General features: G+C 36.9%; 1 pseudogene; it reads right to left on the bottom strand.

Annotated features, from left to right (window-relative positions):
* Window positions 1–3412: 3412 nt before the first annotated feature.
* LOC148122920 (5'-AMP-activated protein kinase subunit gamma-1 pseudogene) lies at window positions 3413–4451 on the bottom strand (annotated as a pseudogene).
* Between the last annotated feature and the right edge of the window lie 10819 nt (window positions 4452–15270).

Below are 15270 nucleotides of genomic sequence, written 5' to 3' on the forward strand. Positions count from 1 at the left end.
GGGTCACAAACCCAAGTCACAGTATTCCTGCCCTCTCTTACTATTCTATAACCTCATGAATGTGGTTTCTTTCTTTGAAATATCTAAAGATATCAAAATAGATCACAGGGACCTTCAAATGTCATCTCTGACAGCAATGAGTCTGTGCTTCTGTAGATGATTGTAACACAAGCTATGTTCTAGAGAAGTTTGAATACTGTGACTACGGCTACAAAGTTAGCCATAAAATACATGCCACACAAAAATATTTACTAGTAAGTGATGTGGGATTTCCCTCTGTATGCTGTGATTACAACTGGTTAATAAAGAAACTGTCTTGGGCCTGTGCAGGGAACAGAGCTAGGTGGGAAAAACTAAACTGAGTGCTGGGAGGAAGAAAGCAGAGTCAGAGAGAAGCCATGTAGTCCACCATAGATAGACTCTGGGAACTTTAGCCCATTAGCCACAGCCACGTGGTGATATATAGATTGATAGAAAAGGATTAAATTAATATGTAAGAGTTAGCCAATAAGAAGCTAGAGCTAATGGACAAGCAGCCAAGCAGTGATTTAATTAATACAGTTTCTCTGCGTTGTTTTTTTTTTTTTTTCAAAGCTAAGCAGCCTGGAATCAACTAGTGGCCTCCTTACTAAAAGTAAGGAATGAAGTCAGAGCACATAGTCCTGTGGAAGATCAGCGAGTAAAGAAACGTACAGTGGTGGAATACCAAGAGCAATTCTTAGAACTGGGTCTGGAAGCTCGCATCTCCCATGCCAAGTTTTGAGGACAGAGGCAGGGAGGGCCAACATGAGTTTCAAGAAGCTTGGGCTACAGAAAATGACCCTGCTTTTACAAAAACATAACAGAATTTTCTCAAATCAAAATGTTGTCATAGAGACCATCGGCACTTTGAGTAGTCTTTGTGTGTTTGAGTTGATGACTTGGATAAATTACCTTATTTGTCTGTTCTTAGAAATAGGAATTATAATTTCAAAGCATAATTATGTGAATAAAACTAGTTAATACAAGTAAAGATAATATTATTTTAATTATAATATTGAACAGTGGCAAAGGGTGAAGATCTATGGTGGTAAAGGAATGGTTCAGCTAAAGTGGATGTTGCTTCTACATAGTCAGAGCCCTTGTTATACTAACTGGCAAGTAAAATGACTGTTGGCTTTTCACGTGTCTTACTTTTATAGTGCTCCCACAATAAAGAACTCAAAACTTAGAACACAGAGAAATGAATTATCACATTTCTGAAGGATAGATGTTCAAAATAAAGATACCAACAGGTCACATTCTCTCTGAAAAAAAAATAAAAGGAAAGCTTCATTGTTTCCCCTGGTTCTGATACTTCCAGAGAGGGCTCTTTGTTCATAGCATAGAATCTAGTGCATATCCACATTTCTCTTTGTGACTCATTATAGACTCTTTTTGTCTATGTCCATGTATGTTACTACCTTCGTTTTTATGCTATTGTGTATGTGTGTGTGTGTGTGTGTGTGTGTGTGTGTGAGAGAGAGAGAGAGAGAGAGAGAGAGAGAGAGAGAGACAGACAGACAGACAGACAGACAGACAGACGAAGACAGATACAGAGACAGGGAAAGAATGACAGAGAGAAAGAAATATGAAGACATATATAGAAAGGTGTTTGTACATGTATGTCTGTGCATGTATCTGTGAGGAGGAGTGTAAGGAAAGAAGTCAGTTGCCTGGAGGCAGGCTCTTTTGCCATTATATTTGCCATTATACTATATATGTGAGGCTAGCTGACTGAAGAGGGCTTCTAGCTCCTCCTGTATTTGCCTCCCATCTTGTCACAGGAACACTGGGATTGTGAACACATAATACCATGAAAAGTTTTTTTTATTAATTTATAAAAGTTTCCACTTCCACCCCTCCTCTCAATACCATCCCACTCCCCACACTCCCTCTCCTCCTCCCTCTCCAGCCGGTTTCCTGCCCTGTGGGAAGTTCAAGTTTCTCCCCCCTCTCTCCAGGTCTAGGAAGGTGAGCATCCAAACAGACTAAGATCCCAAAGATCCAGTACATACAGAGGAAACAAGTCCCAGTGCCATTACCAATGGCTTCTCAGACAGTCCCCGTGGCAGCCACATTCAGAGAATCCGGCCACAATCAGAGAATCCGATTTGATCATGTGCTCGTTCAGTCCCAGTCCATCTGGCCTTGGTGAACTCTCATTAGATCAGTCCCCTTGTATCAGTGGGTGAACGCACTACTCACGGTCCTGCCTTTCTTGTTCATGTTCTCCCTCCTTCTGCTCCTCATTTGGACCTTGGGGGCTCAGTCCAGTGCTCCAATGTGGGTCTCTGTCTCACTCTCCATCCTGGCCTTGGCCCATAACCATACTGATGAATATTTTGCATATCACTATAGAATCTTCATATGGTGATGGATGGAGATAGAGACAGAGACACACATTGGAACACTGGACTTAGCTCCCTAGGTCCAAATGAGAAGCAGAAGGAAGGAGAACGTGAGCAAGGAAGGCAGGAGCAGAGGGAACCTTTACCATGAGAAGTTTTATGTGGGTTCTTTGGATTTAAGTTCAGGTTCTCATACTTGCAAAGCAAGCTACTCTTTTCACTGAATCATTTCCTAGCCCTAACTTTCCCTTTTTATAAGGACGCCCATTGTACAAGGTAAGGATCTAAGATAATAATGACTCATTTTTATTTGTTTTCAGTTTCAAAAATATTGTTTCTAAGAAGGTCAATAGTGTGTGAATGTGTTGAGATTTCAAATTTTATTAGGGGGGATTTAATTTAACCAAGAGGATACTGTAAGAGATTTTTAAGCTATTAATAATTCTAAAATTTTTCCAATAAAGTTGAATTTTAGTGAATGATCAGTATCACCTAAACCCCAAATTAATAATATGCTTTCCATAATGTTTTTTTACCATGATGAAAACCTCATTATTTAATTAGATTTGCCACAAAAAGCATTAATCTTGGCTACCTACCCATTGCTCTCCTCCACGTAGCCATCTGCCTTCATGTGCATACAGAACAGGAACCCAGACATGCACCTCCCCACAAGATTCATGGGAAGGAATTACATTAAATGGACTCAGCCTCCTCCACAGAAATGAATCAGGATGAACAGATATATTTGTAAGAAGACCTTTGCAGAGACAGGTTGAGCACGGGGAGGTGGAGAGATCTCTTAGAGATCAGAATCTACCTGAGGAGTACAAAGCCCATGGTTCATCCAGAAGCGGGCCAAGTCTAAGGGCACGGATTCTAGGATTGGCTAGGCTTAAAGTTTTCTCAAATGTACACATGATGGTAAGGGAAGCTAAAGTCCTTTCTCTTCATTGCCCTGTCTCCTCTAGTTCCAGACAGTGGCTGTGGAGCTCCTGAGGGATTTCATGATTCCCAGAGCTTCCGGGAGCCAATGAGCTGCCTGTCCCTCCCCATGCTCAGGGCTTTTTCTCTTCACCTGTGAGTACCAGAGCCTGCAGCATGTCAGACAGCGATACAATGCCCTTGACCACATCATTCTCATCCACCACCACCAGACGGTGAACCTCCGCTTCCATCAGTCTGTTGATGATGGTCTCCAGCGTCTCGTGGAGATAGCCCTTGAGAATACCCTCAAAGTAGTGGGACCGGTGCTGCAGAGCTTTCGTCACAGACACATCGAGGTTGTTGTAGGTCTTTTCTGCTGCCAAATTAATCACATCAAACTTGGAGTCGACGTCCACAACACGCCCTTTCTCATCCACCACAGGCAAGGCCGAAACTCGGTGCTGAACAAAGATGCCTAGAGCCACGTAGACAGGCGTGGTAGTACGGACCATAGCAATGTTGGCATAGGTGCCAATCTGCAGCTCTTCCAGAGACTTAGACATAAATTCTGCCTTGGGGAACTCAGTGATAAACAACTTGAGGAATTTGAGGATGCTCTTGTGAGTAAGGATGTACAGGGTATTGCCTGACTCTGGGTCGATAACTGGAAGCCTATAGATCTTATTTCGAATTAGTGAAGAGACCGCATCAAACAAACTGGCATTTGGAGAAATGCAGACCAGTGGCTTGAAGGAGTCTTGCAGGTATACCTCTCTCCAAGTTTCTATCTTGTGTTCTTCCAGTTCATAGATCTGTACCAAGGCTGATTTATAGTATCGGTGCAGGATGTTGATGAAGTCAGTGATGGTCAGCATGCCCACAAAACTCTCCTTCTTACTATCCCACAGAGGGGCGGCTCAAACACCATTTGTCACCAGGGCAAAGAAAGCTTTCTTTACCTGCAGGGAAGTATCAAACACAACCAACTTGGAGCTTGTGGGGATCAGGTCGTAGCAGCAATGTGACTTCATGAAGGATGTATACACACCATTGTTTGATTCTGGGTTCTCTTGGAGGTGCTCATTCTCCGGAGCTGGAGAACTCTCTGAAGCGACCGACTCCATCGCAATCGCCCGCCAGTTCCTCAGCTTAGAAAACTCCATAATGTTTTTAAAAGAATCTAAATTACCAAACTCTTCCAAACAGTTTTGTGTAAGAAAATTAAAGAATTAATGATAATTGATGAACTCATTTTCTTTTATCAAGAAACTTGATCCACAGATCTGGAACTTAAATATAGGTCAAACCACAATTGTCTATAAAATTTTTAAACTTCAATTTGGTAAAAATTAAAAATAGCTTCTATTAAACTCTATGGTAGACCATAATAACTTGTGCTATGAGAGAATTAATATAATGCCCGCTTTACCATGTAAAACACGATTACAACATAACGCATTAGCAAAGAATGAGTAGGTCACTTTCATCACATCTTCTTACACAAGAATAGTATAGTTTTATTTGAGCATCACCATCCAGCTCTGTTGATGAAAAGTGGAGGAGGAAATCAGTGACTGAAGATTCAAAAAATGATTTAATAATACTATTTAAGGCATTTTTAATAATAAATTTAAAAAGTTTTTAATTTGGGAGAACAAGAAGAGAAGCAATTGTGCTTTAGATATTTATTGGGGAATTAAAATAATGAGTAATAGAGTTATTGAAAGACAGTTTCAGAAATGGGAGTAGCAAGAATTGCAAGTTTAAATGAACTGAACGGATAGGATTTGGTTTTTCCCATACATTATAGTTATACTATATTGATTTTCTTTTTACATATGGGACAAGGGTAGAAAAATTGAAAATATTAATGACAGTTTTATGAGATAAGAATCCAGTGTTAGTTCATATAAAATAACCAAAATGAGAAAGCAAGGAATGGTCAATAAGTAATCAGCAGAATGTATATAATCTGACAAGTTATTAAAACTCATGTTAAGGATTATCTGAAGACTGATTGAGAAAAATATCCAAACGTGTGATTTAAAGAATTGGCTATAAGACAGATGCAGAGGGGCTATTGGTCCTGTTCTTTCAAAAACAAAGTTTATGAGCAAAATATGCCATCATCATAACTTACAACAATTCTTTTGCTAGCATCTTAGATATTTGCTGCCAGCAAGCTGATTTGATACTATCAGAAAAATCATGTTTTATATATATATATATGTATATATATATATATATCTAGTTGATAACAAATAAAAAACAAAAGGTAAACGGTAACAAAAATGTCACAGTTATTTAATAGTTATCTACTATATGAGGCATTTTATAAAATGCCATGCTGGCTCCTTATAAGAGTTTTGAGGAGATAACATTATTCCCAAATGATGCATAAGACAATGATGTCAAAGAATCCACATACAGCCCACCCCAGTCACATTATGAGTAATCAGAGAGCTGTCATCAAAATAACTTCTCAGGTTTCAAGCCTTTACAATAATAGCATAAGGCATTATCATGAAATATTTTCTAAATATTTTAAATATTCTCTTCTAAAGCTGATAGTAATATCACATTTTATATACAATTAAATTTATAAAACATTAGAGGATTTTTGACAACTATTCCCCAAGGCAACATTTATTTATTTATATATTTATATATTTATTTAAAAATGCTGTGGAGTGCAATAAAGAAAATTAGCAGAAAAAAGTGGCATAGGATGCTACTCCTAGCAATGCTTTAAGAAAGTCAAATTGGGTCCTATCAGTATGGTGTCTTGACCATATATATCAGTGAAGCATTTAAACACACAGACATCACCACAGCTTTCTAGACTGGACAAAAGGCATGACATCGATTTTGGTGAGTGGTCCAGGAATGTTAGCAATACTTTAGAAAGAAAATGGCCAGCATTAAAGTTTTGAAGAGGATTAGAATATATTCGATTTTCCTACTGCACTTAAGGCTAAGAATAATATGTGCAGTACTGTTTCTGTGATTTTTTTTTTATTGGCTAAAAATCTCTCTAATTGTTTTGAGAAAAAGCAATTTGCAAAATAGCCATTCTAATCTCATTGACTTTACTTCTCTAATACCACCATGGAAAAGCTCTTGTTCATTGATCTCAGTTGGTTAAACTAAAACTAGAATCCACCTTTACCAGAAAAGGTAAATGAACGATACTGTACCCCCTATACACATTGTGAGAAACTGTGGGTATAGAAGGTTTGTTGGTCTGGTCCCCCATGATAATTAAATCTGTGTTCTCCCGATCTTCAGGCCGTGCTCAGTTGCTAGAAGAGCTGTACAAAAGAAGGCTGAAAACATTCAAGTTCTGTCCACAACCTCCAGTTTCTCCCTTTCTCAGGCTTCATCCACTCAACCCCCCAAATTTTGGATTTCCTTTAAGTTTCATTTCTGTATTTTTCTTCCCTCTTTTATCAGTGGATTTTTCATTTCAATCAATGAAGTTAGCCAAAGGACTTTGGATAACTCTTTTCCATTCCAAAGCGTAAAGGAGATAATCTGGCATACAACTTCCAAGGGAAGTGACTTTCTTACATGAATGATTCTGACAACAACAAAGACATCCTATGGCTTCATTGTATATGTATCAGTATAAACTTGTTTGAATTAAATGAGAGATGAAATGATACAAACTACAATTAGCATATTAACTATAATTAAATTCATAATAACATATAATGAAACTGAATGCTCGAACAGATATCATTTAAGAAAATCTAACTATAGCCTGTGGACTATGTGAATAAGACTATGGTGTCACTAATGTCAAATATAGCTCAAACAATTTAGTCACTTACAAAAGTGATCTGAACTCTCTTTAAGGTCACTCCTAAAAGCCATTTTCTCTGAGCGTTCATTTCTTGTTACTGCTTAAAGAAGTAATAATTGCAATTTCTTCACTGTGTGCCTGTGAAATTAAGAGAAATTATTGTTCTGATTATACTTTTGTAATCTGTTAGTTCCTTAGCTCACCTGCTCCACATGCATTTTTATGAATAATTCATCTACAATACCAAAAGCATTTATGTGTGTTGACGTATCAAGTAAAACAAAGTGACAAAATCCCCAGAGCTCCTTATCACTGAAAAAGTTTGCAGCATGCCTTTATCCTCTGGTTTATAAATCTTTGACTGATGAAATGACAAATGGCTAAATATTTCTAAAGCACAAAAATTATTATAAAATTTTTAATACTTAACAAGATCACATGAGAAATAAGTTCTATTTCATCTGTGTTTATTTGAGGGAAAACAATGTGCATTTGAAGCATTGAAGCATTTGAAGTGAGTATTTAATTTTTGTAAAAGGATAATTGGATAAGTAACACTAAAGAATCCCTAACATGGTTACTCCACAACATGTTTTTGAGGTGTTAGGTCCTTAATTGCATGAGGCAGATGCTCTATCTACAGCCAGGTAATGCATTTTACACGAAAAACTTTTTCTTTACAGGTAAGTAATTCATATTTATCTTAAAAATTATACATTGCTATTATAGATAACTTTTTTCTTTTATTTACTTATATATTTGAGCCAAATTTGAAGCAGGTTTTACTAAATACTAGCCAGGACGTTTGACAATGATCGCGTTCATACTCAGGATTCCCTGAGAATGGCCACGGTGCTTACAAAGGCAAAATCCACAGTACTATGTAATTCCGGCTTCAGTCTAATTGAGTATAAGCATACATAACTGATGTCCTTCCTGTATACCCCCGTAACTCGTTCCTATTCTCATAGTTACTGTGTTCTTGTGTTACCATGTTGCTTTTTGGGTTGTCAGAGAAATTCTTGCATTGGCGCCTACCTATCTCTTCCTTCAAATAAAAACGGCAGTGTCTTTGTGTCTTGGTCCAATTCTTGCTGTGACTGTCTGAGTGTTTGGGAGTTTTTCTTGGTCTTCTCTGTATTGTCAATGTGTGTCTCAGAAAAGCCTCTGAGGTCTTTATTTGCCAGCTCTCTTGGTATTCTTTCCTGGTTTGCTTTCTTGGTGCTCTCTCTTAATCCTCTCAGTGTTGTAGCAAGCTCTTGGTCCCTCTTAAGTCCTCTCAGTAGTGGAGCTAGCTCTTAAGTCCCCTCAGTATTGGAGTAAGCTGTGTTTCAGAGTTCCACCGAGGTTGCAGGAGGACAGGTGGGTTTGAGGGTGGGGTGTAGCTAGTAGTTTGAATGGCATCTTAGTGGGTTCTGGTTTGGGGGAAACCTAGCCACAGGAAACTCCCTGCTGGCTGGCTAGAAAAGCCACAGGAGTTGCGGAAGGGTCTTGGGGTTTTGTCTCACTGGGGAGGTCCAAGAGAGTGGGGCATCTGCTGTGTGGCTGTTCACTCACCTCTTAAGTTCCCTCTGTATTAGAGCAAGCTGTGTTTCAGAATTCCACTGAGGTTGCAGGAGCTCTCATAGTAAAAGTGATGTCAGAAAGTGTTTTATGTTTGTTTGACCTAAATAATCACATGGAAACTCTATTAATTAAAACACTGTTTGACCAATGGCTCAGGCATATTCCCAGCTAGCTCTTACCTCTTAAGCTAACCCATTTCTATTAGTTTATGTATCACCACGAGGCTGTGGCTAACTGGTAATGTCTGGTAATTTCTCCTTTGGTGGCAACATGACATCAACTCGACTCCACCTACTCTCTCTCTTCATCTCTGTTCAAATTTCCTGCCTGGTTTACTCTTCTAAGTCATTGGCTGAAACAGCTTTATTCATCAATCAATAAAAGCAACACACATATAGAAGGACATCCCACATCATTTGGATTTTTTTTTCTTTGAAATAAATTTTGGTATACTAGGACCTGGGGATGTAACTCAGCTGTGGTTGTTTAGCATGTGTGACACCATTGGTTCAATACCCCGCACCATTAAAAACAAACAAACAAACAAAACAAACAAAACAAAACAAAACAAAAACCTAGGAATCATGGTGCATGCCTTGAATCCTGGCAGTGTCAGTGTCACTTAGTTACATTGGAAGTTTCTTGCCAGATCAGGTTACAGACTCTGTCTGAAAAACAAAACAAAACAAAGCAACAAAAGCAGCAAGGCATAGTGTTATTATTATAGATTTCTTATTGTTTATACTAAAACAAAGATTTTACTGTGTATTTTAATGAAAATGCATTTCAAACACAAATTAAATTATCAAAAAAGTATTTTTTTTAAAAAGTGAAATTATGTTTTAACTTTTTCCCCCAGTCAACTGAATTTGAAACAATTCAAACCCAAATAAAAGAACAATTAGGAATTCACTTTCAGAGTTACAGTTAATTAACGGTTTCAATAAGGAAGCAGTTTATTAGGTGTCTCAGTCAAGTGCTTTAGGCTTATACTGGAAATTGAAAAGCTGAATCATAGCTAAAGATGAAGCTGATCTCAAAAAGTTCTGTTTAAGGCCTGGATCTGTTCTTCTGGAAACCCTCAAATTGTTACTTTACAGTAAAGTGAACCAAATGACATGCTTTGCCTTTCCCTGGTGGCTCCCTATAGCTTAATTAGCTGATTCAGGTCAACTACCTGGTTCATCAATTCTGAACGTCTGAGGCTTGGTCTTAAATTCCCTTTTGAGAAATGAATTCCCATAACAAGGGCCTCGTGGGTGTGTATATGTGGGAAAATAATTTGGAGCAATTAGGAATTAATGATGACTTTGCAAGGGACAGAGGAGGACATAATCATTAAAGTTGAGCATACATCACCTAGAATGAGTGATTCACTACTGTTAGCGTAATTGGCTACCATCGAAATAGAGATATCTAAAGTTATTAATATTTAGAAGGTTCTTGAGGATATAGGGAGGTACTGGAAAGTGCAATCTAAGGCATTACACTTGAAATTTCTTCAGTAGTAACTTGGATTATATATAAATAAAATCTGTAGAGTGAGAAACTGGAAAAAATTCTAAGGAATCAAATGGAAAATATCATACTTCAAAGAAAAACTAATGCACGTTGTTTTGATGAACACATATAGTAAAGAATATAATTAAATGCATAGTCTATTGATTATCTCTTTCTCAGTCTTTCTACAGTCTTCTGATATTTCCCACACTAGCTTTGAACTCACAGTCTTCCTGCCCCATTCTGAATAGCCAAGATTACATGCTACTTATAGAATTGTATTTTTAAATAACATCAACCGCTCTTCTATCTTTTAACTATGTTCTCTAGATGTGTGAGTGGGATGATTCTACAACAGATTATACAAAATGAATATGACCATATATTAGTTATTTGATAAGCACTTTACACGGAATAGTGCATTAACCAGAATACTTATGATACTTATTTGTTGTTGGTTAAGAAGCATGCCAACTTTACTGGAGTGAACACTTTGTTCTTTCTCTCTGATGTCAGCAAATTCTGATTTCATCAGGGCAGTTCACATTTGTGCTTCTTTTAGATCTACAGTCAAATATTGATAGGAACTGCTGCTATTTAAATGCTCAAGTGGCCAAATTTTCATGGTAGATCACCCTCAGGCTTGGCTAGTAATGCTTAGATAGTGAGTTTTATTCCTCTTTCTGCTGGAGAAAGATTGGTCCCATCATTTACAATATCCAAACAATACAATAGGAAAGTGCTGTCTTTTGTCTTCAACTTCCAAAGAGTAGCAGCCCAAATTGCATGCACATTGGTGAGATTCTTGTCTTCGAATTCTCAGAGGGTAAGCTCTGTCCTCTGAGAAGTCTCTAGGAATAAATAGACTGGCCCAGTAAGAATCCTGAAAGCTTCTTACAACCTAGAATTACGTTTTTCAAAAAGATATCACCAAGCCATGAAGGTCATAAGGAAAGAGAATCCCAGTCTCTTTTTATAGCAGTTGGTTGGAGTTTTGAGATGCAATATATTTTGATCATATCCACCCCCAGATCTCCCTCTCTAAAGTTTCCTTCCCAACAAACTTTGTGTTCTGGTTCTCTGTCTCTTTGGCTCTGCCTCACCCTCAAACACAACAAGGTCTACTTGTACTACTCATAAATTCTGGAATGTGCCATATTTGACGGGAGAGGTTGACGTACCAGACACACACCTAATGCAGACCAGCTCTCCCTCTCCCAGAAGCTATTAATTGTCAGCAGCACCTCCGTTAGTGGTAGGACTTGATGTTCACTACTCTCTCCACACTGGGACTTCTCTGGTTTGAGCTTGCATAGCTCCTTTGATCACTGTTACAACTGCTGTGAGTTCATATGTTCTGTGTCCAGTAGGACCTTTTTCCTCAGTCAACTGGGATATCTGGCTTTTAAACTCTTTATGATTTTTTTCATCATCCTTGAGTGTGCAGGGAGCGTGACATAGATAGCCTATTTAGAGCTGAGCATTCTTTTGTCTCTTATTCTTTGCACAGTCTTCAGCTGTGGGTCTCTGTGTTAATTAGTATCTACTGAAATTAGAATCTTCTCTAATGAAGGTCAAGGTGTATATTAGAAACTATGTCTTGAAGCAAGGAACATCATATTTGTACAGGGAAAGGAAATTAAAACAGTTATTTAGAAACTGTCCTCACCATCACCTTGTGAATTTCTTAAAATCAACGGAGATAATTCCTATTAGTTACTCAGTAGAAGTACTGTCTTAAAAATGCTTAGGGAATAACTGCTATTATATCCTAGTTTGTTAATCTGGGAAGAAGTTTAAGATGCTATGGCTTAGTATTTATATTACATCTGAGTTCAAAATTTGTCTCTTATTTTATCTTCACACTTCTAGGAACTTTATCTTGCAGACCAGTATTAGAACAGGAATGGTTATTGCTTCTAGAATTTTCAAAGATTAAAATACAATCTCATGGTAAATATTAATGAGTTTCATGTTATTGTCAGTGACAATGGGTCGTGTTTTCTTTTACCTTTAGGTATTTTGCATAAGTGTCTAGTTTAGCTTTAACATCTCTACTTAATCAATAAACATCTGCCACCTGTAGTGTATTGTCTTGCATTTATCACAGATGAGTGCAGAACAAAAAATATGAAAATAAATTTCTTTAATATGGAACCATTTCTACATACTTTACCATGAAGCATCATATTTTTTGGAGGCATCTTAGCTAGTTTGTAACTTGGGATTCCAGGTTATGAAAGCTTTTTATAATCCTCAGTCATTTAACACTACCTACACCTTATTTGATGGCTTTTTAGTTCATGCCAAAAGCAATATAATTTTTCAATTAGGAGGCAAACATGCTTTTTAAAATGAGATGCTGCTTTTGACATACAAATTTTGTTTATAGGCACCAATAATATTCCAGAAAACCTCATGTGTAGAGACAGTTATGAAAGAAAAGAACTGTAAAACTATCACCCAGTATACAACAGAGCAGTTCACTCTGTTGTGATAAAGACAAAGCAATATGGTAATTTACAAAAATATGTTTATTCTTTTGTGTGAGGTGTTTGGAAAGAAACTGAAATCACATTTTATTTAAGTTATTATGTCCATAATGTCAAACTGAGTTGAGGGAGACTGTAGAGCACAATATGTCTATGATATATTTCTAAATAGTTTATATTTTTATAATTTCCTAACTATATACACTTTTAAGTTCATTTTATAGGAATTTATTATTTCTGAACTTTAGCTCTTTTCTTTTGTGGGATTCCTTTTTACATTTATGCATGCATCTTTTGATGTTTTATTTCAAATAAGGCATTCATAACAAGGCATAAAGCATATTGTCTTATTTTCTTTGAATTTTAGGTCTATCTTTGTTTGGCCTGCATACATGCATGTGCACCATGTGCATGCAACACCCAGAGAGACCAGAAGAGGGCCCTGGAGCTGCAGTTGCAGATGACTGTGATTGGCAGTGCTCTTAGCTACTGTACCTTGTCTAAAGTCCCACATGGACATTTCGATCATATATAAAATACATAAATTGCATAGTGCTTTACTTACAAACCTTTTTGGACATTAGAACATATCCTACAAGCAGTAGCCCAGAAGTCGTTAGCCAGAAACTCTCCAGTCTCTAATCGCTCCTTTTCCAAACAGTCAACACCTGACTTTTCTCAGCATATCGTGCATTTCCCTGTTGGTATATTTTATATGAATGGAATCAGATAGCTTGGAGTCTTGAGTGTATGTTTCGTGTGTGTGTGAGTATGTGTGTGTGTGTGTGTGTGTGTGTGTGTGTGTGTCTGTCTGTCTGTCTGTCTGTCTATATGTAGGTGTACATAGAAGCTATGTGGAGGTCAAAGAACAGTTTTTGGGAGTGGTTCTTCCTAAATATGTTGTCTCTCTGGTTAAAACTTAAGTCTTCAGTCTTGGTGGCAAGTGCTTTTATCTGCTGAGCTGTCTTGAAGACTTTAAAGACCTCTGAATAGCATCTTTTGGTGGTTTGTAATTGTGATATTTATTGAATTTATCTATATTGTTATTCACTGTTTCGCTATGGGAAAACATTACAACTTACCTATTCCATTATGTTAGGCACTTAGATTGTTAAGTTACTTTTTTGGTGGCTTTAGTGAATAGTGAACCTATAAATATTTATTTGTCTTTAGAAAAACTTAGGAAACCATACAATGGTGGCAAAGTTTTATCTCATGATAGACATATGTTCAACTTTAATGGGCACTGATGTTTTTCCAAAATGCTTTAGAATTTTAGTGGTTTCTCATTGCCACATTCCTGGTATTTATTGCTTGTCCTTTCAATTGTTTATCTGTGAGGTCAAGTCCCCTTCCATATGTTTTTTGGCTATTTGCTTAGTCAGATTTTTGAAGTGGGTCCCTGTGTGGAGTCTAAGACCTCTTCTCATGCAAACATATTTAGCTATTAAGGAAGAATATGTATATATTGTCTTTTATTATTTTGCTTATTGTTTTATGATGTTAATATTTTGCTTTCAATAGTTTTCTTTTATAACTTTTTTCATCTTTTAAGAAACAATTGAAAAGTTCCATTGTGCACCAAACATTTAACTCTCATTCAACAAATTCATGTCTATAAACCTTTGAGAATTAATCTTTGTTGTTCATGTGAGGAAAATGTTGAGTTGATTCAGTTGATGAGGCATCATTTCAGATAAAATCATTGCTACATTGTTATACATCAATATTGACATACATCTGGTGACTTATTTAGAGGTCTGATTTGGGGCCTTCTATTCTATGTATCTTTTATGTATCTTTTATCATAACAAACCTATTTTATCTTAAATGCTTAAGTATATTTTCTTAAAACTACCTAGTTCCTTAAAGGTAAAAGAATTTTGATTGCTTTTAGTAGAAACCATATAGGATAATTGTTATTAATTCCAATTCATTATACCATCTACATTGGTTATCTCTTTCCTACCTGTGGGGAAAATACTGACTAAACAACTTAAAGTAAGAAGGTTTTATTTGGAATGTATTGTGTGGGATGCATTCCATCACCACGGATGGTAGTAGTAGTAGAAGACTGGTTGGTTACTATTGTTTTCTGGGGATAGGCTGAAAACCTTAAGGTTTATCTACAATGACTCATGTTTTTTCCAGCATGTCTCTGCCTCCTAAAGATTCCAGGACCTATCCAAGCAGCATAAGTTATTGAGGACCAGGTATTCAAAGATGGAAGACTACAGGAAATATTTCCTCTTCAAAGCACAACACTATGTGATAACAGTTTTCAGAAATTCTGAATTGAAACACCAATAATAAGAACAGTAAATAAGACAACCTTTTTGTTTCCATCTTATCTACTGCAGTATAAACAAACACACCAGTCACAGTATGAGAAGATTTGCTATTTTTGTTTGCAAAAAACATAGAGCATTTCATGTTTGTGTGGAGATGGTGACAGGTGAGCTGATTAAAATTTGGGAGAAATTCCAATGAAATTTCTGAGGAGACTGTATGTCCAGATATAGTCATACAATCTGCATAAGTCCAGGACCACAAAATTATAAAACAAGAGAAGAAGAATGAAAGCAATGAGAAGTATATAATTTTAAAAGAT

Source organism: Myodes glareolus, chromosome 2 (genome assembly GCF_982192425.1).
Source record: "Myodes glareolus chromosome 2, mMyoGla1.1, whole genome shotgun sequence".
NCBI lineage: Eukaryota > Metazoa > Chordata > Mammalia > Rodentia > Cricetidae > Myodes > Myodes glareolus.